This window comes from Dermacentor albipictus, chromosome 4 (genome assembly GCF_038994185.2).
Source record: "Dermacentor albipictus isolate Rhodes 1998 colony chromosome 4, USDA_Dalb.pri_finalv2, whole genome shotgun sequence".
Classification (NCBI taxonomy): domain Eukaryota; kingdom Metazoa; phylum Arthropoda; class Arachnida; order Ixodida; family Ixodidae; genus Dermacentor; species Dermacentor albipictus.
This window is the reverse complement of record NC_091824.1, coordinates 108,300,823-108,327,634: the sequence shown is the minus strand read 5'-3', so window position 1 is coordinate 108,327,634 and position 26,812 is coordinate 108,300,823. Positions and strand designations below refer to the sequence as shown.

Genomic DNA, 26,812 nt, shown 5'->3' with positions numbered 1-26,812 from the left:
AAACAGGAAATGTGCGTTTTTCACTCTCAGCGTGACCTACTTTGACAACGAGCTCGCGCCCCTTCAAGAAAACGCTCGTCTCGCGCCTACTCGTACTCTGACCACTTTAACCGTGCTGACTTCGAGTTCAATTTTTAAAAAGATACGCTGACTGACTGTGCGGCCGGTGTAGGAAAACAAAGTATAGCTCCAGTGACAGCGGCGTTCTTTCTTCGGGAACCACTGCGACAAGGCGAGCACACGTTCTCGGCAGCACAAAACTGAATACAACGAAACCTCGTTTCGACTTGACCTGTTACAGGCATTGCAGCAGCCAGTACTTTAAGAGGGACAACGAGCGAAAACGCTAACTATACTTATAACGCCCTATTCGTATTACGCGTTTTCACCAAAAGAGCGAACGAGCCGGGGGCTTGACAATATTACGTATATTTGCATAAACTCGACAAAAGCACATCGACAGGATGTTCCAGTTCCGGAAGATTACTTCATGTGTTTTCTGTCAAGTTACTGCCACTGAGTGTTCTGCATACGTTCTCGTTGATTACTCTAGACCACATCGTCTGCCTCTCACGTCCTGCTGTCGACTCAGGTCCCCGCACATTTGTTGTTAATGTTAGTCGCAGTGCTACTGAAAAAAAAAAAAAGCTAACTCATTAGTTTTTAACACCCACACTGAGAACCACAACATCGACGAATACAACAGCGTGTTTAAACTTCAATTCCACTTTATAACAACTCCGAGTTCCCTGTTGAAATAGTTTTGGAATGAAGACGATATCTCGTTAGACAGCCTCTGTGCGGACAAGTTTCACCTAACTTGCTGTAATTAAAATGTTTTGAAGATGTATCTAAAGACTTGTGATTGTTGGATGAGACATTTGAGGTTTACAGCCTGACACAATTTATCAAAATTTATCGAATTCCCATAGATTAAAAGGGGAAGTCAAGCAATCTGCTTGCAATTATATACAATGTCGTATTTCTGTAGCAAAACCAGACACTTTGCATTATGCCATATGAATCCACTAGTACGACCAACGGGCACCAAATTCTAAGAGGCATGCATGCAATTTCAAGAATGAGGCTCATCCTGTACTCACGTAACAGATTTATCAATTTAACATTAAGTCACGCAGATATTAGTAGCTGTTGAAAGCAGCTCCGTTATTCGCGGCTTAAGAAATTACAACGCCCTGTTTTTCTTTTCTTGAGGGGGGAGGGGTGTATAGGTTGCGAACTTGCTTCATTAAAAGCCTTAAATCATGCCATTTTCGCCTAATTGTTCCAGCTATCTGACGTTTTAACTCGATATTCCAATTCTATAAGCCAATATAATTTCCCTTCTTTTTTTGCTTGCGGAGAGAAGCAAGCGCTTAACAGCGGCTCATTTGAGAATTCACACTTAGATATTTTCTTCGGTGGGGTTATCTATGGTCGGAATAATGACACCATCTCTATTTTTCGCATATATTTGAACAGAGAAACTGCAGCAGACGCCGCAACCTAACTATAAGGGGTCCGGGAAGCACGGAAACCTTCCGTGTCGTATACCTTACGAGTCTCTAATTGGCTACTCCACCAAACTAAAGCCCAATATGGCCGTTGTAAAGTACGTTCATAAAGAAAAATGGAGACAAACGGCACGGCAAAGTAACGTCGCCGGCCGGACAGAACAAAGGAAAGACCAGTAACCATTCCTGGCAGACATCGCCGCTTCCTTTGTGGACGAAACATAATGGCCACTCAGTTCGCGTTCTCTGGGAGCTCGGATTCCAACGCACCAAGTATAGAAGCGCCACTAATCGGCCAACTTTCTGTAGCCAACGCTGGAGCACTACCGTGATCTTGGCATTCGATACGGCCGCTTGTCCGCCAGCGGAGACCAGCCAATTAGGCGAAAGCGCCATCGTCCCGTCCACGCCGGGTAGCGTCGACTAAAGGCTCAAACAGACGTTGGCGCTGGGTTTCGAGGACCTATGCCGGTGCTTTATCTTTTTTTTGCTTTCACTGCAAAGACTTTAGGAACGGCACAGTGGAAGCGGTGCTCTACAATTTGCAGTCTGCGCACTGTGCGGTCTCTCCAAGTACGATCTTAACGACAGCTACAGAAAGGGAGGCAACTCATTGTCCTCATTTGAACCGCACAACGACAGAACCTATATAGACAATGAACAGAAAAGCGGAAACTGAAGAGAAAAACGTTGGCTCGCGAAGCTCTGTTTTTGAGAGGGGGCTGCATATTCAAGAGCGCACTGTTTTGAGCAGCTCTCTGTAGTCTGGAAACCAAGCAGCGGCTAAAAGAGGTAAACGGCGAGAGATAGACGAACCTATATACAACCTCGGCTTCCCCGCCTTAGTCATCAAAAGAAGTATACTTTAGTGCAGACATAAATAGCCGTACAATAGACAAATTACCGTTATCGACATTTGCCTCGGACAGGGACGGAGCCGTAGACAGACAATGAGAGAGAGAGAGAGAGAGCGTGGTGGTGTGGGGGCTTTTCGCTTACTAATGATTTGACAACGCGCAGTTTTTGAACTTTCACCTAGATAGCAGCAGTCGAAACGATTTGCGTTCCGACCCATTCGTAGTGCAGGCGCCAGTGTAGAGATCTGAACCCGGGAGCCTCTGTGTGGCGGCGGGCACAACGATGAGAAAAAATTCCTTTTGAACACCTCCGCATGAGCAGTTTGTTCGGGCGCAGAGTAATTTCTAGTAAGACCGTGAGAAAGAGAGCTCTTTATTGGAAATGCAGAGTGCTTAGCCAGCGTAAACGCGTTAGCTCTCAACGAATTTACGTGCTCTGGATTTGAGTTAGCAGTGGGTGCCTCAACGTAACTGAATGGTTCAGACTAGCCCAATTTTATTTTTGAGCTTGTTGGCTCATGACTGGTCGTGTATGGTTCTACACAGGAAGCGAAACCCACATATCTTGTGTTCTTTGCTGGGTGTTGTGTCTTACCTGGAGCTGCTTTCTGCGATGGTCATCCGAAAACATTTCTAACTATTTTTATATTTTTTTTATTTTATTACACCCTTAGGACCAACGATATTACGGAGGGGACTAGTTCAGAAACAAACAAAGAAAGAAACAACAAAATAAGGCAGCAAGAGATATTGATTAAAGTCGAGTGAAGCCGAAAGTGATATTTAAAAATCTTGGGTCTTACATGCCAAAACAACGATCTCATTATGAGGCACGCCTTAATAGGGGCTACAGATTAATTTCGACCACCTGGGGTTCTTTAACAGGCACCCAAAGCCATAGAGCGATGATGTGGCCTATAGTCATACGAAATGTTGCGTTGTCTCCAATCGCAATTACCACGCCGGTAAGGTGGTTCCATTCTTGAGAAGTCCTAGGAATGAAAGACTCATGATAGGCTCTTGTGCGGCACTGCAAAATTCCAGCCTTGTGGTGCTGGTCAATGCGAGATGAAAGGTATGTTGGGGATGAAATAAGGTTCTCGCGCAGGTAGAAATTCTGGAAGTATAATTTGTGAAACAGAGCAAGGAGAGAGCACCCACGACGGGCAGAAAGCGGAGAAAGTTACATTTGCTTTATGACTATAATTGCTCGAAATAAAAGGCGCGGCATTATTGTGTACTCGTTCATGTCGTTGAACGAGCGTTTCAAAATGCTGATCCCAGATGAATGAAGTGCATTCCATTTTACCCCTAATTAACGTCTCGTATAAAATTTAACTTAATGATGAAGGAGCAGAAGAGAAGTTTCGGTGAATACGAATATAACTTGGCATACGGTTAGTATTGTTGATAGCGTTATCGATATGTAAAGGCCGTGAAATTGTCGATGTTATGTGGACCCTAAGAAGTTGTACGAGGTTACGAATTCCAAGGTAGCATTATTGAGGCAATAGGTCGGAAAATACATATCGAAATTAATAAGTTACCAAAGTTAGCAGTTATGCAAATTTAAAGTACACAATCGTAACTAGCACACTCCGATTACTTGAGCGTACTTGTGTAGATCCAAAGCTACGCCAACAAGTTACTCCAAAAGATATTTGATGGGTAGTGATTGGGCTAAAGCTCATATGGTATTTGCAGATACTTAGCAGGTTAATGTGTTAGTTATGAAAACTGGAAACAGCCTCAGGAAGGCAAACAAAAAGGCTAAAAACAAACAAACAAACAAACGATCAAGACAAGCAAAAACGTTGTGCAGGACACAATAAATCGCATGCGCTGCTTTAACGCATGGCGTACGGCGTAGTCATACATCAGCGCCATGTAACGTGACGTCACGACACTGGGTCACGGGGTAATTTTTGCGGAGCTTACACAGCACCACCAGAACAAACCACAAGAACCGCTCACGATGTCCCAGAATGCGAACGAACTTCGCTTCTGACCTCGGCTCACGGACTCTGTTGCAGCCGGGAAACCAGGCTCGCTAATTTGCTGCTGAGCTCGTTTCAGTGCTTAGCTCGAGGGCGCGCGGGCACGATTCCGGTAGCAACGTCCGCATTTCGATGGTGGTGAAATGTAAAAGCACTCGTGTTACGTAGATTTAGGTGCGGCGTTAAAGGTATCCAGGGGGGGGGTTGTAAAATTTAATCCGGAGTTCCCCACTGCGGCTCGCCTCTTAATCAGATATTGGTTTTGGCACGCAAAACTACAAAATGTATACTTTAAATGGTTCGCATTGCCAAATTTATCGCGGAAGAGCAGAAAAGCTGCCCTTCGGCTAATGCATTCCTGGCACTCTTACTCGTACTGCTACCACCGATCCTTGTGTCCGACCTCAGTGAGCAATGAATGCACGTGACAAAAAAAAAAGGGGGGGGAGGGGGGGGGGGCTACACGCTCAGTACAAAGCGAGGCCCAGCAGCGGAGGCACTTTTTAAAACGCCAAAACAATAACAGCGCAAGCTGCGCGCGCCTAGCTGAGAAAATGCGGCAGAAGAAAGCGGCCGCGGAGGCCGTGTTATCAGCTTCGACGATCTACGGCCGATGTGCTTTCTTCCTCGATTAAGCGGTTATACGTGGTATATACGGCGCTGGAAAACGAGGGGGACAATACGTTGTAGCACCGAGAGAAAAATGGTGCTTACACGTGAAGGTCGCAAACGGCGTGCCACTGGATGTGGTGCAACAAGTGCCGCCTTAGAAGCGAACCGATTCTTTTTTTCATCGCGTGCACTTTGGGATTCGGGACACCTTTGGCCCACCTTTCGAAGCTTCGTTCGCAGTTACACATAGGGAGGTGAGGGGTTCGGGGTGGAAGGAGGAACTAATGAACATAAGTACCGTGCATAGGCTCAGCAGAGACCGCGAATCTCGTGGCTCGGTGATAAAATAACGGGAGCCATACATTCTTGAAGAGTCTCGGTGAACTTATGGGTGTAGGCGCGATATATAGCTGCAGCTCGCACTAATAGTGAGACGTATCGGGAAAACTGAGGGGCTCGGTTTTTCGTTAGGAACAACCGTATGAAGAAGCCAGCCGAAAATAAAAGCAAGAAAACTGAAAAATAAATAATATGTCTCGGCTTGAGATTTCCACGAGTGTCGGGATAAGTGGCCGAGATGTGACGTAATCGGAATGTTACGCAACTTAGAAATGTGTGAATAATGTAGTGGTGCCCAATTAACACGCCCATCGATGGATAGGCCTGCAAGTTTGACCATGTTGCACATTAGCGCAATCGGAACTGCGTCCTTTCTACATCCCACTAACATGAGAGGAGCAACTAGCTGATGGTTTGGAAAGTATTATTCTCAAGCAATCGATGGACTTCGTCAGCACCCGACATTTTTTAGGGGACCTGCCCGGAGTACTTGAAGATAGACGGCACATGTGCGTACGTACATCTGTGCTGTAGAACATGGTTTGTGTTTCAAGAATCATTTCAGAAGCATGTTCTCGCTATTCTGCAGTATTCAATGAACAATGCTGAGTTGTCGAAGCAAAATCAAGCATATGTTAGATTTTATAAACTTATAAAAGTTTGGCTTTTCTCTTATCTATATTCTCCGTTGCACTTCGTGGAACAAATACTGTAGGCGCATGCGCTTTTAAACGGTTATTCCCAACAGCAGTGGAAGTGGTTTTGGGTATGTAGAGAAATTGGGTGCGCTTTCTTTTTCTGCAGATTCCATAGAGGCAGAAGGTCCGCCCCCATACTTTCCAATGCGTTGTTTCTTTGTCACTCTTTGAACGCGCTGCTTTTCCAGTCGCTGGGGCAGCACTACGGCGACGAGAGCTTTCATCTCCTGCTGTCTTTTTTTTCTTTGGCTCTCTCTTTTAGTGCCTTTAGTTCACTCTTCAATGAGGGACATCCCTTATCCGTTGCCAAATGTTCACCACTACAGCGGCAATAAACAAGCGAAAAGTTAGCCAGGAATCTGGGGAGGAAGAGGAGGAGGAGGAGGTGCGTTATCAACATCACCGTGGCTGCAACTGGCATACTGTTAAGAACGGCCAGCTGCAGTGCAAGTTTGCCAGCCATTTACGCCAGCGGTGGTAACCTCATCTTGGAATGCCGCCGCCAACCTCTAGCCACGGCGTGACCAAGTCGACTTTGTGTCGGTAACTATACGCGTATCCTCCACTCTCCGTCGCTTTAGCTAGGATGCGTTGTGACTGAAGGAGTTCGACGAAGCAGGCTTTGTGCGCAACACGACAACGCGGACCTGATCTGCTACGGGTTGGGGAGTAGCCGCGGGAACATCGTCGTGGGCTCCTTCCCAAGCACCGACCAAGACGCAAGACAATTGACGCGCTACGCGGGACGGCTCCGAGTTCTACGAAAATCGTGTGGTGTCGGTTTCGGACCGTGAACACGTGTGTGTGTGTGCATGTGTGTGTGTAAACCGTCCCGCGGAGAGGCGGCTAGTTTGCGATGAGTAAACGAACGTTCGCGTCACCTTGTATCGTGGGAGGACCGAGTGTTTAAAAACAGCTGTTGTGCGGAAGCTCGACACACTTTTTCTTAAGCAGTCGTTTTGGACTGAGACACTCTCTCAAGCAGTCGTGTTAGACTGACGTACTTTCTCTCGCAGTCATGCTAGACTGATGAACTGCATGTAAATACTGTAAATAAACCCTTATTCCTCGTTCTCGATGAGAAGCAGTCCGTCTCTTCATCAACGTCCTCAGCGTGGATAAGTTGGACGACGGCATGGGCCAGCTACCTTCGAATTCATGCCGGACTCCAATCTTGACAACGGATCACGAGCGATGGGATTGAGCCCCCAATCCTGACAATACAAAGGCTTTGGAGGAGAAAACACGTGACGAATGAGAGCGAATTTGCCTCAGAATCACCTCATCGTTTACGAACGGCGCGCGCGCTCATCGAGGCGTGAAATGACGCTGCCTCCGGTTGGTAAGCCTCTGCGGCAGCAGACAGTGAAGGCTACAGCCTCGCGCGCGTCTCTACGCGTGCGGGACGCACCGTCGTTGTTTACGGGACATTGCGCGAGCGCAAGCCGCGTAGTGCGACAGCGCAAAAAGACACAACCTTTCTCTCTCTCTCTCTCTCTCTCTCTCTCTCAATAACAGCAACAGCACAACGAGCCTCACGAGAGGGAAACAGCTGGAGACCACGCAGGGGGGACAGTGGCACACTTGTGAAACGGCGGCGAAGATTGGAGAAAGGCAACGCGGCGTGGCGTCGGCGACTTCGGCGGCGAGTTTAGCAATCGCATGAATCAGCTGCAGGCTGTGCTGACCTGCGACGACACGGACCGGGTCCCCGATGAGCAGCGGCCGTGACTAGTGTGCGGCGGGCGGTCCAGAGGCGCCGACCTTGGGGTCGCGGAAAATGCTTCTCCGGCTGTGACCGCCTGTATATGCTGGGGAATCTGGGTATGCTGACGCGGACGATGCGTCGCGAAGTGTATATTCGCTTAGGAATTGAGCACAATGCTTCAAGTCCAGATAACTGAATCTCGGGGGTTGTCAAGAGAAAAGACAGGTGGGCTAGTTGGTACTGCATAACTTGAGACAAAGCGCAAAAAAAAAACGCGAGAACAAGATAAGGCGTTGTGTCCTCGTTGCCGTCTCTTGCCCTCATGTTTTTATTATTGTTTTTCGCTTTGCCTCAAGTTCACAAGTCAGGGAGTGTATTCCAACGAAATTTCACGCAAGCGTTCGGAACGGACAGTGAGGAAGAGGCCAAACGCCAAAACAAAGGGCTTTGCACTCACTGCATCCGCATGGCCAATCCTATTTTCCGAAAGTGTGAAGTAATGGGTGAGTCGTAATGTTCGGTTCCAACCCACAGCAGCAGAGGAGAATGAGAAGGCGAATTAAATGCCTAATAGTATTTCTTCGCAAGACAAAAATTTACTGTGCGCGCGCATGCATGCGTGCGTGTAAGTGTGCGTATGTGTGTGCTTGAAACACGCAGCGACGCAGACTGCGGTGCTAGTGTTTCAGCGAGTGTTTACAGGTCATCGTAATGAGAATTATTTTCTTCATCGTCGCTTTTTTTAAACAAAGGAAGCACATTCTGAGAACAGGTGATGTGCATTGCTCCTACAATCTCCTTGATATAGCCTATGATTTGAGTGAAAAGGAAGCAAATAAATATTAAATGTTTCCCCTTACTATTTGCTGCCCAGGTACGACCCCGTAACCCTTCTCTTCTAGTGAGAGTCAACCTTCACGATAATGGTGGGAGAACACTTAATTGAGTCATCGATGCGCGGAGTGCTTGAATTTACCAAATACAAATGAAAGTAGGCTTAAAAACCGCCAGGCTTTCCTTCTAGCCGTACACACACAGATACACGCGTGCGAGTCATCAGTACACCGCGCGCCGGCGTACACCTTTATCGACGCGTGCAAGCTGGCTCTCGGCAATCGGTGACCCTCTTTCGCAACCACTTTCCTCCGCGGCGATGACGTAGGCTGCCAGCTCTCGGCCAGCAAACACGGCGAGACGCTCCGCACGTGGCCGCGCGGAGTCGCTCTCCCGTAGCGATCCGTGGTCGACTCGGCGCGCGACGTCGTGCTCCTGCCACCGTTCCTGCCGCCGCACCGTTCCGCACATCTTATCGCGATGTGGCAAATTTAGCCGACAACGCGCGACGCTCCCGCGCGACGGCGGGGGGAGTTGCGCGCGGCAACAATCCTTACGTCAGCGACGGCTTCGCTTTTTGTGTCCAGCTCGCGTGCGGAAGCGGCGGACTGCACGAGTGCGCGCGGCCGTCCAAACATAGAATCGTGCAATACCGACGCGCACCGCGGGTCACGAGGCGGAAGAGCGCTTGCGGACGATGGAGAAAACGTTCCTAAAAGATGCGCGCGCGTGTGTATGTGGGGGGAGTCGGCATGCGACTTGCGCAGGCAGTCCGAGTGCGTGTCAGTGGGAGACCGCGTGCTATGCGGTACGCGGGTGGCGGTCCCGAGCGACGCAACGGGAAATTACTGGGCGTTGAGTCACGTTTATCTTGTCGTAACGCGTGCAGACGACGGGACTTTCCTCTGCGCAGAGAAATGAATATATGTATGCTACATACGCTTAATACTTTTATATAGCCTTCAGGACGCTGGCTGGAGGTTTTTGTCAGAAGAATTACGCCGGATGTTGGCATTATGTGGACGTATCAAGTGCTTGCTGAAATTCTGACGCTGATGTGAGGCAGCTCGGCAGCAGTGTTAGCTCTCTCTACAATCAGGTTCGCCTCCTGCGGTGACGACATCGGAAGTGCTTGGCCGTACGACTGCGGAAGTGGGAGCCAAGTCGCGGGCCGCTCACTCACTTTTCCGCAAATCCGTTACCACTGAAGACCGAAAATAGCCTTTGGGCTTAGATATGGACGACGAGTATTATTTACTGCTTAGCGCTGTCATGGAGTACAATGCGAGCGCTTAGCGTTAGTGCAGAGTTGAAAGTGTTCTCACGAGGCGCAATCTCTTTGCTAGTTTCGTTTTCAATGTCGGTTTCATCCATTTTCCTGCAAATTTTTGGAGATCCTCCAGGTGAGAAACCCTGCCAGAGACAGCTTGATGTATGCCAGGAGACGTGAAAGATCGCCGTGTCACCTGTATTACAGCAGAGTTCGAAAAAAGATTCCGAATGTGTCTTAGGCGTATTACAACTGCTGCTTTTTTCGCCACGCGTTATTAAGTCGAGAAAGACAAAAAGAAAATCGAAATACTTCTTACCCTTCCCGTTGACTTCTCGGCCTCATCAGTGCCTGTGCCAACCAAACGTGAAAGCGTTCATGCCTGGCGTATGCCTGGTTTCTCTCTGTCTTTTCTTTCTTTTTTAATGCCTACACACGCCTGCACAGCACTTGCACCTTGTTGTTTTGAGCGAGCATGCAATTTTCGCCGGTCCCTTTGCAGACGTGGTGCCAGTCCACAAGCAGAATGGCTCGCGGAATAATTCTGTCTGCTCGGTATACTGTGGCGCGGTGGCTTAGCGGCTGTGGTGCCGCGCTAGCTGCTAAGCACGAGGTCGCGGGATCAAATTCCGGGCGCGGCGGGCGCATTTAGATGGGATCGAAATGCAGAAACGCCCGTCTCCCGTGCATTGGGGGCACGTTAAAGTGGGGGTCAAAATTAATCCGGAGTCTCCCACTGCGGCTCGTTTCAAATCAAATCGTGGTTTTGACACGCGAAAACCCAGAATTCATTATCTCCGGTTCCGCATTATAGGCGAGTTTTTACAGTAGTAGCTGCGAAACGAGGCGTCGTGCCTTTTCCAGAGGGGCGGTGTGCGCTAGCACATCTTGGGCTACGCACGTGTCACCCATCTCTTCTAAAGATCCCAAGTATCTCGGTTATGTGCGTAGAAACTTGCATAACACACCTTTTAATGCAAGCAAATTAGCCTATTTAACCTATGTTCGTCCGCAACTAGAATTCGCTTCATCCACATGGTAACCGTATCAGGAGTACTTCATCAGCATATCGGAAGCTGTTCAGAACATTCAGAATAAAGCATCCATGTTCATCTCGCGTAAGCACGACCATCTTACTAGTAATACGCGAATAAAAAAGAAAGACATTTCACTTCAGTCCTTAGAAACTTGCCGTGGGATTGCCCTTTTAGGTCTGTTTCACAGGTACATTTATATAAATAAATCTCACTTTCCGCTAATTCATGCAATGTGCACACGTCATGACGCCTTCACAACACGCTCAATTTCATGCACCTACGGGGTCAAACGCAGGCATCTAACTCATAACCGAGGCCTCGCGCTATTGGAGATTTGAACAACCTACCGGAACACATCGCATCCATGCCAAACCGCAGAACCTTTCATGATAACCTGAATGAGCTATTTGATAGCACTGTATAATGATATTTCACTGTACTATTTGTAACCGTTGTTTTGTTGCATTTTTATTTGAAGCTAACTTTTTCTCTATTCTGTAGAAACTCTTACCCCTTACTCAATGCCCTTTAACGATCCTGTAAGTTATTATGAATAAATAAAAATAAAAAAGATGTTGCATCTTGCACTTGCTTCACCGGGGAAGCAAGTGCAAGTCCATGCGGAACCCAACGCTTCGCGAAAGTCAAAAGAGCTCTCTCACAAAGCAACTAGCCAATAGGGCTGCTTTCTGCGAACGCTCGTTTTAATATTTATTTCGTATCTATTACCATTTTGTCTTTTTCAAAAGTTCATACAGTCCGTCGCGATATGTTCACAGCTGGTATAGCTAATCGTGTGATCGCCAAGGTTTCGCCGCGAAGGTTTTCTATGGGAACCATGCAACGTTTCTTTTCTTCTATCATTTGTATTGCGTTTTCTTCCTAAGGATGTTCTCTGCTATCTCAAAGATGCATCTTGTCTCAAAACTCTGCAAGACAGCGAATGAAGGAAGGCGCGAAGATTGTTTATCACCCGATTTAATATATATGATTTAAGAACTCAACAACGCTCACGCTAATCGAAGCTACTGCCATCAAAAGCTGGTACAATCTCTCCACTAAGTCGATTTTAGTCAGTTAAGAGCTTGGTTGTAGACGCGCAGCGAACAATCAGCTGAGATACGATGCCAAGAACAGATAATGCGTGGAGCTCAAATGGCTGACCTCGGAGCTCGCTGGGGCTGGCATGTTCAAACTTCTTGATAGGGGACCAAGGTCGTGCGGTGCCTCCGTTTTTAAAGTAGTCGCGAAGCATCACTCGCTTTCTATTTTTTTTTTTTGTCTTCGTCGTGACCTCGCGTGAGATCGTGTGTGGAGAAGCTTCCAAACGCGCGAACAAGGCCGCGCGCACGATCACTTGCGCTGCTCACTGTATTAGTACACAGCATGTCGTGCTTGTGAGATCTTCGCCGTCGGGGCGAGTTAAGATGCGAACGGCTCCCGTTTTACCCGTGCGATCGAAACTGCATGCGTGACTCATACGCGCTTCATCCACTTCATCCTCCAGACGTTTATTATGCCGTGCACGTGGGTGTGTGTTACTGGAACACTGCCGCAGCACTCAATGGTGGAGCTCCGAAGTCCGGTTTCTTCGTTCTTTTCTATAGCTATAGGTCGTTGTCGGCTTTCAATTGCCCGTGTTAACATTTACTCACGATGGCGAGAGAGAGAGAGAGAGAGCACCGGTTCTCTCAACGAGGAGAGCATGACGTAATGCGAACGACACACGTTGTTCAAGAATGGCAGTGATTCATTCCCCCATTGTTTAAACTCGCGACACTAGAAAAAGAGCGGAAATGTGGTGCAGTACAAATGCTGCATTTCGTCCGCTGTGGGCCTCTCAAATGAACGAGGTGGTTCCGCACTGGCTGCTCGCACGAGAAAGAATGTGGTACGGAAATGGCTGGCATTATTTCTCGCGAGGACAAAGCGAACACATGATAACATAGGGGAAACCCAAAAGCTGCGATGTAGCTGTTTTTTAACCACGCTGTCAAAACTAATGGCCAACTAGCCACATCTTATGTCCGTTGTTTTTTTCACCATACCTCTTCTACTTTCTGAATGGTAATTATTCGTGGCGTAGCACCCGGTATTTACAATATGTATTGAAACGATTGTTGCCCAGCTCTGTTGCTGCGCGGACTATAGCTGCCTAGTTATGGTTAATTGTTGGCCTTACTGACGAGCCAGCCAAATTTCACGTGGATCACTGTTGTTGCCTACTTATCGCGCAGCTCCTAGCCGTCCGTATTTATCACAGCTAGGCGCAAAGTTAAGGTCAACGTCCGAGATGGTGTCCATGCCACCGCCAGAGTCTCGTTATTAGATAATTAGATAACGCTACATAGTTTCATCATAAAAATTGTCTTTATCCACCCGAATCCTGGCAAGAATTTACCTTCTGTTTGCCGCCGCCCAGCAGACAAGGGTGGATCCGATGGAGTTCAACAGCAACTGCGTGCAAGCGTTCGTGCATGCGTGTATTGTTTTTGTGTGTGTCCGAATATGTGTGCAAGCGCTGTGTGTATGTATGTGGATGGATGCAACGTTGAATTTATGTGCCAGCAATCACCCCGCTCGTGTCCCACAGTCCACACAGTGAGTCGTGCTTCCCTATTCGGAGATCGTTTTTATTTCCCGAAAAGCGGGAAAATTCAGTAGTGACCATTCTCGCCTCTCTATTCAAGATCCATATCTGAAACAAAAAAGGACTGCGGGCCCCGTATTACAGCAACTGTCTTGTAGATCAAAGGCTATACCATGTATGCTATAGACGGCGGTGGCCATCGTAATCGCACCCGACATCGCACCCGCAGATTGCCGGGCTCTGCCCAGGGCAGTTCCGATCAGCGGGATGCTAAAGCTGGTTCGCAACACCACCCCGCCTCGAGGAAGGCGTCGTATGTCGACCGTAACTTTGCTATAAGAGGCACCTCACGAGGGATGCCTTCGACTTGAATGCTCAGACGCATTTCAGACAACTTGAAAGGAGCGAATCGCTCCGTCGACATTGCAGTGATATTGGGTTGGAAACCATCTGATTTCACGGGAGTGTGTTTCAGTGCCGGCGAGACTTACAATTACAGCGCCACCGAACCTGAACAACGCGGTCAGACGCGCGCAGAAAATTCGAGCTAAATTGAGCGAGCGATAGTGAAAAAAAGGAAGAGCTAGAAGGAGAAGTGGTGATGCGTTAACACAAACGCAGAGAGCAACGTCCGCACCGTGATGCATGTTTAAACAATGCTGCCGACCGTGAAACAGCTCTTGCTGCCCCGTAAGCGATCGTCGGCGCCTCGATGACCCTGAATCGAGACTTATTCAGTGCAGTGATGGCCAGGTTTCTTTCAATGCTCAATAAAATGGCTTGAATGGGAAAAGAAGAAATAAAGAAAGCCACACAGGACGAAAACAATACGTGCTCTACCCCCTGCTCTACTCTCTCACCTCCCCTCCCCACCTAACCGCCCCCCCCCCATTCTTTCCTTTCCATGATGACATGCTGACATCTGTAACCATTTATACCTGACTCGGACGGGTGAGCCCCCTGCGCCGAGTTTTGGAACGACGTGGTCTAACCAGTTTCTAAGCAGGATACTTTAAGGTGTCGGCCTCGTGGACTGAGAGTTACATTCAGTGGCAGTACACAGCCAGGGGGAGAGAGGCGTGATTGGGCACAGTTCGATTATGCAACGACTTTACATGTTAAGTCCTGTTTTGCAGAGTGATGGGGGCCTCCTGCGTTTATATCCCGTTCAGCCGTGAATAAGGCTGAAAAGTAGCTCTAATGAAGTTCATGTTAGTTTAAGCGTGCTGGGGACGCCTTCTGCGACGATCACTTTTGGCGAGAGTATCGTCTCGGCCATCAGGCAGGCGCTAATTGGCTGGTTGAGAAAAATTGGATGAGCTGATTGACTGGTCGAGCACTACGTCACTCGAAGACGATAGTATCGTGGAAGGGATCGTCGTAGAATACCTCCCGTGCTCAGTTTCCGTTAAACTCCATGTACAGAGTGCAAAGCGCGAAGGAAGAAGAGGGAACAAAGGATGCAATAAAAGTTTTTTTTTAGTAACATCGGCGTGCGTTTAGAGGCGAATGTGCACACGAGGTGAAAGGTGGTCAAGTTCTCGTAAGCTGGCTTGAAATCTCATTGGTTATCGACACCCAAACTAACCGCAGCCTTTCCAAACACAGTGAAAAGATGGCGAGACAGAAGAAAGTGCATTTTTGTCCTTTGTGATTGTTCTTAGTTTGTGTGCTAAACGGTAGTTAAAAAAAAGAAATGTCTGAGCCGGTCTGAGAAAGCAAACTGGAAACACGCAAAAATACACCTAAAATTTAAAAATCCCCAACCAAGCACTCCGTACAGATGTTAACCAGCGAATCAAAACGTGCGGCCCCGGTGTTTATCACTGGGTTAATCCCAACGGTTCATTAAACGACGGCTTGGTAGGCTGCCGGATTCTCGGTACGCAGTCGCTGCTTGAGGTCGGCTGCACGAGCCTCTTCGTGTGCCCAAGCTGCAGCATTGGCACGGCGTAGACGCGCTCGTTCTCGGTTCTGCTCGCGGTGTTGCTGATCGAAAGCTGCCTGCTCCTCAGGAGTACTTATGGCGCGTGATTTACCCATTTCGGAGCCGTAGAGACACTGCTGCGCGCGCGCTTGGCTGCGATGGAGAGCAACGACGTCACTACTGGCGCAGCTAGTCCAACACCAAATTCCAGTACAAGGCCTTTTCATTGCGATCCATGACGTCTTGTTACCTTGACCGACTGCCATAGAATCAATGGGTATGCTCCTGAGTAGCCAACAGTGATTTTGACGTTACCACTTTCATCACGCCAGCCTTGTCAATGGAAATTTTGGGCAAGGTAACATGACGTCATGGATCGGAGTAAACAGGCCTTGTGCTATCTCGGTGGGGTTGGCTAATCGCGCACTTCTCTTTCTTTCTTCTTTATTTTCGCGGATGTGTATGGTGTTAGCCGGAGAAATTTTCGGCGTACAGGCGACCGACAGATGGACGGACCGACGGACTACGGACATGGGACGAATCGGCTAGCCATATACAGCTTCGCTGTAAAAAAGAAATAAGAAAGAAGGTGCCTAGTTGCGACGCTTTCAAATCAAGGACGCGAGACTGTTTGTTGCCTACCTGACCATTTCACGCGTCGGCCGTGAGGCGCGCTAAAATACAAACATTTCCCGGCAACGCACCTTGACCGCGCCGCATCGACGCTCGTAATTACCGTAATCCGGAACCAAAGAGAGGACATCTCTTCCGGAAAGAACCTGTCTCCGACTCAACGGCGAAGCGCGTGAGAAAAAACGCCCACAGCCTTGAAACGGTGCTTGCCAATCCCGAATAACAGCGATGCCGCATGCTGCCAGCAGTGGCGGGGTTTTCGTGGTTGCGCAAGCTCGTCTCCAGCGTATGCAGGCACGCACGCGATGGAGCGTGCAATAACCGCCAATACAGACAGGCCGCATTGCACGCGAAATACGCTTCGCGCGTGCACACGCGCGAATAGACAAGCACACATCGCGAAATCAGCCAGCGTCGGCGTAAAATGCACATGCGCACTGTTCGGGCCGAGATGCGTATATCTGTTCATTCTTCGCGCACGGCGTTTACAGACGTGCATTGATTGTATGGCGGCTGTCTTTTCTAGCAACACAAGTCTCCAGTCCTTGCGGCCGTCAATAAAACATTAGAAATAAAAAAAAAAACATATGTGCAAGAAGAGAAAGAAAAAGAATGCCGTGTGCACAGTGCGCGCAGTGTGACACACTGGTACCATAACACTGGTACCATACTGTACCATAACGGAAAAGAAGTGAAACTGACCTGAAACTAAACGACATTGCACCACGCTGTGTACGGCGACTGAATAGTAGTGAAACTGCACTGCAACTGGACAGAGGAAAGACCGAGATCTACAGCACCGCAGAAAACTGACACGAGAACGGCACGCGTGAAACATTTCGTGTGATCTATTTGTCCCTCCCCTCGCAGAGAGGATGCTAGGGAGCGACAGAAGTATAGTATTGAAGGCGTGCATGGAAACTCTTTGGAAGCATCATATGCAAAAAAACTTTATCTCTACATTATACGCGCGAGTTGTTCCTAAGTATAGGATAGGATAGGAATAAACTTTATTTGTCCAACGGTTGTTGATGTTGGTGCCCGGAGCTAGGCTGCCAGAGGTCCATCGCCCGATGAAGATCTTTCGAGATCTTTCGATATGTGTTAGGAACAACTCGTTGCCGAGTTGTTCCTAACACAGCAGAAAAGTACATATGTCCGCCTTGATCGACAAATCTGCGACGACTGAGGCAGCGGCCCTATCAACCATAAGTTCTACTGAAGTGGCGCGGCAATTCTTCGCATTGCTTTCTTCTACAGTCGAACCCTGTTATTACGAACATGTTTATACCCTAAACACAGTTCGGTACGTCAAGTAATTCGATATACCTAAACTCGCCTAAAACGAAATTAAACGAGTACTTGTGAGGCTTTCGTTATATAAGGGTTTGCTATCTGCAGTGGAAAAAAAAAGCCAGGAAGAAATCTCATTATTGAAAACAAAACTGCGCGTGGTGAGGCAGTAATTTTCGCCCGTGACTTTTTGCGTTCCTTAGCGTCCATGTATATACATAGAACACAGTTGCCGACGCGCGAGTCTGTTTAAACCTGTTCCAGGCCACTTACATCAACGTCGGTAGAGTACTCGCGCAGCACATCCAACGCAAGATGATTCCGCAGATGTAGTACTCCCGTGACGTGTGGGCAGATACAGTACAGCGTGCGGGCGCTCAGGAACGGGCGTCTAAGCCCCTTACCATGTCTTTCGACACGCTGCTATCACCTCCTTGGCCTGTATATGCCACTGCCAATTTTGGCGCTTATGTCAGCTTCACGGGAATATGCCAGGCTCGTACTGCTTTTTAGAGAGAATTAGCACGTTTTGTAGCCGTGGCATGTGCACTATAGCGTCCTACACTCGCCACCGAAATAATTCATCCGGAAGAATCGGGTGACAGCTTCTCGTCTTGCTGCGACGCCCCGCGTTTGACATATCCAATGATAGTTCGGTGTAACGAAAGCATCAGTTATCAGAAAGTTATTTTAGATGAGTAACATTCAGCGAGTTTGATGAAAAGAAAAAGTCGCTTTATCCTGGTTCGTTATATTCTGGTTCGAATGTATTTCGTTCTATTTTTTCAGACGTAAACGCGTTTGTGCAATTATTGGTTCTCTATCATTTATTAATTTTTGTTATGAGGTAATTTTGTTCTTCACCTGTTCCTGTATCACGTCATTTACAATGTAACTTCTTGATAGGGTATTTTATAATTTAAAGCTTTTTTTTTAGCGTTTACCATATACCCATAACGTCATTTATATATCAGAGTGTTTGTATTCGAAACCTGCCATTTAATTATTTGGAAGTCTATCCTAGTTTTATGTCGCGATATACTTCAGCGATAATTCATACTGTGATTAATTATAATGGTGTCAGTCAACGGAAATGAATATCCAGCTTCAAATTTCGCGCCCACAGCTGTCATGGCGAAAGTGAGCCATACTTATTTTAAAAAGCAGTAGGAATGTACGTAAGGTTATCTCACCTGTGCGAGGAAGGTAATCAGAGAAGCAAGCTCCTCGCTATGATCCTTTCGCGGTGAAGCCAGCTTTAAGTATGCGTGCGCCATACGTGCAGACACCTGGAAAGCTGATTCCACCGCAATAAAGAATTTCGTGGGGAGAAGCCTGCTTCTTCAATTCTGTTCCTTACGCGCAGACACGTCCGAAATAGCGTCGAAATCCACATATACATGCTATTGCGTGTATTAATGCATTGCTATCTGGTTGTTTCAAAGCTCAGCGAAAGAGGATCTTATTTGGTTAAAGTATACCACGGCTGCACAACCCGAAACCAGCGAGGTCCACTACCAACTTCTGTGGGAGCCGCACGAGCCGCCGTTCAGTGGGAAACGTTGCAGCCTTTCTGCGCGCAAAAGCCGTCTATTCGGTGTCATCGAATGGAAGCGTATTGGGAAAACGAATGTTCGATTCAATTATGGACGGTGCGCCAACAATGCGACCACGGCGTTGGAAACTTGACCAATACGTTCGGTGGTCGTGCGCCTTTCTTATATGCCCTCAACAAGAGATCCTGCGCTTCCATACCATTCTTATTTTATTGCACCCGACGCTGCGAACGATTCATGTCGCACATTGTATTGGGTGACTCAACTGTAGTTTTTCACACCTAATTGGTCATGCTCTGTTAATAGCAACAGCACACCGGCATCAGCACGCCTAAAATCGGTCGCGGGTCGCTAAATATCTGTTCGCGGGTCGTATGTCGTGAAGCTCTGAGATATAATGACGGCTACTTGTTTGATGAATTTCGCTCATCCGTTAGACTGTATTTTTCTTCTAGATATTTCAAAGCTTGCCGCGAAAGCATTAGGTACTTCCCGACCCATCCGCCTCGAGAAAACTTGATCTAATTCTCGCACAATTCCATCGCAATTCTTCTAACGAGAAGGTACGCAGTGTATATACCGAATCACTTTCTTCACTGATGTGTAGGAGCAATACTGCACGTAAGACATAACACGGTGGCAGCTGCTTTTAGTGGAGCGCACAAGCCACATTAGCACGATACACAGTAATGTAGCGTGTGTGCCAAAGCACTGCAGTGCTATTCAATATAATTAGCGTACAGTGTACAAAGGTATGCAGCAAAATACAGTGATGTAAAAAGATTCGCGACGAAGATTTACAAATGGTGAGAGCAAGCGTACGCAGTCTGCTTGTAATGACGGCACGCTTTTCAAACTTGAGCTGTGCTTTCGTAAGAGCCCGAATGCTTTTCGCGAAAAGCTTCTCCGAGCGCTTAAGTCGCCTAGCCGAGGTTAATCAATTATTCTTCGGACTGCAACAACATCGAAGGATATAACGTTTGAAAGAACTAGAACGTATGCGCGGAACTTGCTTCGGAGAAACCGAATGTTTTCAACCAGGCACACATTTCATAGAAAAGCTTCGTCGAAGACACAAAGCGTTATTCATCCACACAACAAACAGTTTACCGGCACATCTCTGCACTTTTCAGGATCCAGCGCAACAACATATGCGCGCCGCAGGCACGAACGATAGAGATCTCTTCTTGCGAAGACTTTTCCTCGATGCATGACCCGGCACAGGACTGCGCATCACCTGACACCACCGGCAGACGTGCCACCCACTCCTACCCGACAGTGAGTGATTTCCACTGCGTGGCACGTGAAACTAAGTGGCACTCATTTGCTTTTTTGTTGAATCTCGTAGCAACAGGAGAGCTGACCCTACGCGACACACGGAAACACAAGCAGGCCTTTGCGGTGGCTTTTCAATAGGCGCGGCATTGTAGTTCAGCACTCCGAACAGGGTTAATCACGCTCGAAACGATTTCCAAGTTCCCGCTCCAGTGGCGAACGCGATTGTCCGCATGCGCGACGTTGGTGGCAGCTGGAGAAGGGTTTGAAGGCAAGAGCGCACGCGGAACTTGTCCGTGCTGTCGACACGAAGTAATGAGCTTCTGACAACCTGTGGGGAAAGCAAAGCAAAGTAAAATAAAACGAACGGTCGTCGCGTCGGCTAAACAAGTGCTGCTGGGTCTGCATCTTTGTTGGAGGGCGAACAGAAGAAAACGTGCGAGCATCTGAGCGAATGACGCAAGCGGCCCGTGGCAGACATCATTCAAATATTGTACGAGAAAACGCGAAGCGTGGCAACCGTCTCAACGCGCGGTTCACACTTTCGCATCTGATCTAGAAAATTAAAGTGTAAGCCGATGGCGTGCGCTAGTGACGGCCAGATAATTCGTTTGAGGCGAAGGTGAATGCGTTGTGATCCAGACCCCGCGGGGAATAAGCGAAGGACCCCGCAGCGGTCATGTCGGAAGCGTTCCGATGCGACGACCTGCTTTTCGATTCTTACTCAGTGGAGTTGTGCGCCTGCTGTTCCGTTAACTGTTTCCTATGCGTATTACGTCAGCGATGCAAACGCAAACACAGCGCCGAACGCGTCGCAGTAGCCGAGACAGTGCGTCATAAAGAAGCAGGTGACGTCACGGCTACATCTACGTGTAGACGTGACAGTAAATTTGCTCGCTTCAGGGTAGCCAGAGAGCATTGAGTTTGGAGTCACTGATGCAGAGACTTCCAAGGGACGTGCGTCATTACGTAGCAGGAAGCGTGAACGGGGAGGGCGGGGGGAGGCTTTTGTAGACTGACCAGTGCACCGTATAAATAGAAAATTCTCAAAGTGCGTATGACTAGCCCTACAATTTTTATTAGCTATCCGGAGCTTGTCGAGCAAGAATCACTCTAAGCTTGCAGATCAATTTTTCAATACCAAAAACAAAAAAAAAAGATTCATGCGAGTGCAGCTTATCGTTATTAGACTCTACATGTCCCTGAGTTCCTTCGCATATGTCACGTAACGGAGGTCCTGCGCGTACGCCAACACTTATAACGGCAGCGCCGCCGTCTATGCTACGCGTTATGCCGCGTTTCGCAGCTTGTCGACACGGAGCAGTGCTTTGACGGCAAGAAACAAACAACAACAATAAGAAATCCTTTTCTTGCAGATGTGCGGGAAACTAATCTGTGGAGCCCTCTTGGTGCTGTTCATCGCGCTCACGATATCCAGCGGTTGCCTGCAACATAGGAAGTATTTCAACTTTTGCCACAAGAGAGAGATGAGGGTACAGTTTTGGTCACCTGCTTCTTTCTTTATAATTTGTTGCACCGTAAGGTTTCGAAAGTAAAACAGGATATGTCACACTGCCCAAGCGCCATGGTCGCTGTAGCTGCATCCTAAGAAACACCTGATTGACGGCAATGTCATGAAAAATAACGTGGACGGGAATGTGAAGTTGCATGCTAGCAGTGTCAATTGACCACTTGCGGACAACGATATGTAAAACTTGGTTTCTTATTTCTCCTCGTTATTGAAGTTAACTTGGTGAACTGGAGAAAGGCGAGGCGTGAGTGTGATGTGTGGGGTGACACAAGTGGTTATTTGTGTGTAGCGTTTCCAAATTACTAGGTTCCCTTAAATTCAAGCTTATCAGTAGTGAGTATAACTGCGAAAGTCTCTCTCGTCTATGTGTGTGTTGTCTATTTTTGTGCATGCAGTTTACTTTTCGCTCGTATTAAAATTAAAGATTCCTGCAGGCTTCACGCGGCCGTTCGTAGTGGCATAATTACACGAAAAAAAAAACAAAGAAAAGAAAGAACTGTGGTACTACTAATTTTGAGCACTCAGGCGTGACACAGCAGATAATCAAAATGCGTGATCTAGGCGGCTTCATAAGCTAAGGGATCGCGCGTTAGCATCCACATCCTCGCAATTCCAAGAGCTTAGGCCTCATAACTTTATATAGCCTTCATTTTCAGTTCTACATATCTTCGTACTAGGCTTCGCGGAGGCCGAACTCTTGTGTCATCGTAGAATTAATCTGCCGTCTACATACATGTACCAACTGCTTTCTTGGAAGTATCGACGCCCGTTTTTGAATATTTCCTGTTCAGGAGCGTACTGTGTGGTATGTTCGTTTTCAGTGCGAGAACCACACGGACTGCTGCGAAGGGCGGTGCAGACCTTCGCCCATTCCGCCGTACAAGATGAAGTGTTTTTGATGCCAATCTGCCGCATGGCGCGGAACGACTTCGTCGATTGTCGTCACACGAAATAAAGATATCTGTAAGTGAAATGACGTCAGTAGAGCTGTTATGAGGCGAGCTTATCGAATGTTGCCCTACCCGCACCATAGAGTCTAAATATTGACCCTAATTAAGTTTTCCCAGATGACGCCTTCTACTTCGAGAATATCGCCTGGACGGCGTACGTTCGGCATTGAGTTTGTTAGCACAAGCAACGACCATCGGTGGAATCCAAATAGCGTTTATCGAGAAAAGGCTGTTCCCATCCGCATTTCACTAACGCAGCGCGCTTTGTTATGTTCCTCGGGTGCAATAGCGCGCTGACAAAAGAAGTGTGCATGATCACGAATAACGGCAATTTGAATGCTAGCAACGCTACATGCATCCATACATCAAGCAGCAATACACGAGAGACCATGAAATTCCTCGCCCCTTCTATGGCATGGTAAACGGTCAGGAATAGACTTCGATTTCTATAAAGGCATTACAATTAATTTATAACGAGGCAAGCTGTCGCAGTAGGTGGTATATGGTGTAAGGTCTCGTCAGCACATTATATGTCGCTCGCGGTTAGAGTGAGACCTGAGTGACGTATACGTCTCTGTTGACAAAAGTACTTAGCTATCATGCCGGGAAAAAAGAAAAGAACATCGCCGCTACTACATTATGAATATAGAGGGTCAAAGCATCACGGAGAATTAATGAATCGCTTGCGCAAGGAAAGATAACAGTGATATTGACGGTGGCTTCAGAGAGACATTACTGTTTGCTTTTTGTTTTGGACGAGCTCGTTGAAGGATACATTAAATCCGAATGGCGAAATAATATATAACAAAAAGAATCCAGCGAAAAAGAAACGTATCAAAGAAATCCCACCTTGTCAAGTGCAAATGGGGTTGTTATAGCCCCACGTCCTACTGACGCACGCGGTGCGCTATAGCTGGGCGTGGCTTGTCACCGGCACATGGTTAGATGCTACTCTCTCACTAATCTTTAATAATACTGAAGAGCAGTTAACCGCGAGACCAGGGCTTGCAGAAAGTGTATTATACACTGTGCCGGCTATACTAAACAACTTCGGCTTCACCGAAAAAGAGCTGCAAACATTGTCTAAAAGAACTGTGCATAATGTGATACGAAATAATGCGATGACTTTTTTCTCGCTATACGTTTCAGCACACTTTGCTTCGATATTTCTCGATCTCATTTGTGGGTGTTCACTTATGTAAGTTATTGATGTGTTTTGCAATAGTGTTGTTGACGCACTTTTTTTTACTACACTGACACTGGTGTGAAACCAAGCCTCGCAAGACCTTGCTGCCGACCTGCTAGCTGCCAGAGCCACTTACAAGAGGATGGGTCACGTAAAACGCCCAGATAGATCGAGCGTGGCAGCGTGCGAGGCGGCTGGAGCAGGTGATAGCAACTTCCTTGATGAAGTTGCGGGACCTTGACAGCGCAGAGGTTTCCAATCTCTAAGATGGCACTCGGATGGCCATTCTCGTGCGCACACAAAGGCAGTTTCCCTCGCAAGAATGAAAAAAAAACAACAAAAAAACCCGAAGGGATCGTTGAGTGAATAAACAAAAACCAACAATGTATAGTAATGACAGTAGAGAGGTTCGGCATTGGGCTCCAGTGACGTGCATCGAATACCGAACGCGTGGAAGACAGGAAATGGACCCGCAGAAGCATTTCCTTGTACGGAGACATCGCCAATTATAAATCTTATGTGTATTACAAATACACATATAAATTTAATTAATTTATGGGGTTCTACGTGCCCGAACCACTTTCTGGTTATGATGACGATGATGATGAAGAAGCAGAAAAACTTTATTTATCTCTCTTTAAAGGAAAGGGGGCAGCGGAAAAGAGGGTTGGGGGAGGAACTACTTGAAGTAGGCCTCCTCTATACTCTCAGCCCACTCCAGGTCGGGCCTCGAGCTGCGCAAGGCTGCCTCCCACTGCGCCTCACTAGATATTAATTGCTTGAGGAAAGGGGGAAGAGGGAGGCACGCCGTAGTGGGGGACTCCGCCAATTCGGAACACCTGGCGTTCTTTAACGTGCACCTTAATCTAAGTACACGGGGGTTTGCGCATTTCGCCCCCATCGAAATGCGGCCGCCGTGGCCGGAGTTCTATCCCGCGACCTCGTGCTTAGCAGCCCAACACCATAGCCACTAAGCAACCACGGCGGGTACACACATAAACGTGCAATATTTTCATGCAGAATGATAAACATTCTCTTTTTTGTCAAATTGTAGAAAGTGAATTTGAAAATAACAGATGCCAGATCGTTTATTCAGTGTGTCCTATATAGTGTGTCCAAGTTGTTCAAATAAATAGAAATGTTTAAACAACACGGTCAAAGATACAGTTACAGCACCTTGTACTCGGTCGTCAGAGCTATGGCGACCAAACACGATAGATCTTACGATCGTATCTCACCATTTATTTTTATATCTCCTTTTCTTTTCCGTTGAAAAGCTTGGCTAACGTTAGCTCGGACATCTCTACATAAAGTTGTGCACTGCCAGCATAGTGTTAATGGCATGTTTCACTGCAGAGTATCTCCACACGTAATATTGCGGTAGTTTTTGCGTTAATTGGAATATTTAGCATTTTGTAAAGGATAAAATTATGCTTGTTCACATATCATTGAGAGGCAAGATTTCTTTTTGGGCACTGGTACCTCAATTAAGGTATGTTCCGAATGGCTGTGAGTTCCTTTAACCGCGGCAAGGTAGGCCTGCGGTTAGCTTTCTCTGGATGCTGTGGGAGAAAAACAAAACTGAAGCAACGTGTCGAGGAGGAAAATGAGGAGGGGGAGGCTGGTACTGCTGCTGCTAACACTACTACTACAACTACACTACTACTACTACTACTACTTTGCTGGCCGTGGCTGCTGCTGCTGTCTCGTCAAATTGTTAACAAGACAGCAATCATAAAAAAACTCCTATACAGTGTTTCTTCCTTTCTTCTTTTTTTTATTTCGTATACTTAAAAAAAGGCTATATGATTTACTCAAATTAGGTCATTACAGATGAACCATCCACTCAAGCGGACATTACTTGCAACAAAAATGGTTGAATTCAATCGCTAATTAAACTTATTACCAAAACGAACTTAAATTTCACATTTTAAGGCTGAACGAGAAGAAAGAGGGTTAACCGAGGGGCCCGATTTTTATTAGTCATATCATAAGAAGCCAACAAACACTGACACCAAGGACAACATAGGGGAAATTACTTGTGTTTAATAAAGGAAAAAAAGAAACGATCAATTAATGGAAGTGAAAGTGGATGAAAAAACAACTTGCCGCATGTGGGAAATAATCCCACAACCTTCGCATGTTTCCCCTATGTTGTCCTTGGTGTCAGTGCTTGTTGGCTTCTTATGATATGACCAATAAAAATCGGGCCTGTCGGTTAACCCCCTTTCTTCAAATTTTAAGGCTGATGTTTATGTCGGGAAGTTCGAGGGAATCGCCATAAATTTACGGTTGCGTGTTTTTAGTCTGCATTTCAAACTGTCCGCGTAGACCGAAATAACTGGCGTCAGGTTATACATAAAATTTGCCTAATTGCACATGCGCGATAACGCGAAGCAATGGCTCGCTGTGCGATACGTCCCTTGTGACGTGTTTCGGTCTCTTGTGACGAAGAATGGCGACGTGGAAGAGAGCTTCGCCATACCATGGTAGGGAGCGTCTGCCTCGCCCGCTGCTGCCCAACTGAATACGCGGCGAATCGGGAGCCTGGGTCAAGCGTCAATCGGAATCGGTTCGTGGTGAGAGCGAAATGCGACGGCAGTTTCGTTCTACGCCGTACTTTTAGGTCACAGAGGAGTTAAAATTAAATTAAATTATGGGGTTTTACGTGCCAAAACCACTTTCTGATTATGAGGCACGCCGTAGTGGGGGACTCCGGAAATTTTGACCACCTGGGGTTCTTTAACGTGCACCTAAATCTAAGTACACGGGTGTTTTCGCATTTCGCCCCCATCGAAATGCGGCCGCCGTGGCCGGGATTCGATCCCGCGACCTCGTGCTCAGCAGCCTAACACCATAGCCACTGAGCAACCACGGCGGGTCACAGAGGAGTTAGACGAAGAGTAACGCATCACGATGCCGCGTGTCTAATTGGGTATGTTGAACGGATAATTTTACGTTGAATTTCAGCCTACATGGACATTCTCAAATGCAGATACACGGAG

At 47.4% G+C, this 26,812-nt stretch overlaps 1 protein-coding gene and 1 long non-coding RNA gene across 5 annotated transcripts in view; one reads left to right on the top strand and one right to left on the bottom strand.

The window, feature by feature from the left end:
• LOC139059240 (chaoptin-like) overlaps positions 1 to 26,812 on the bottom strand; it is a 133,062-nt gene that overhangs the window by 83,333 nt on the left and 22,917 nt on the right. The window lies entirely within an intron of this gene.
• On the top strand, positions 19,986 to 22,644 carry LOC139059684 (uncharacterized). Its single transcript, XR_011514308.1, has 3 exons — positions 19,986 to 20,143; positions 21,517 to 21,633; positions 22,493 to 22,644. It is a non-coding gene; the product is annotated as an uncharacterized lncRNA (long non-coding RNA).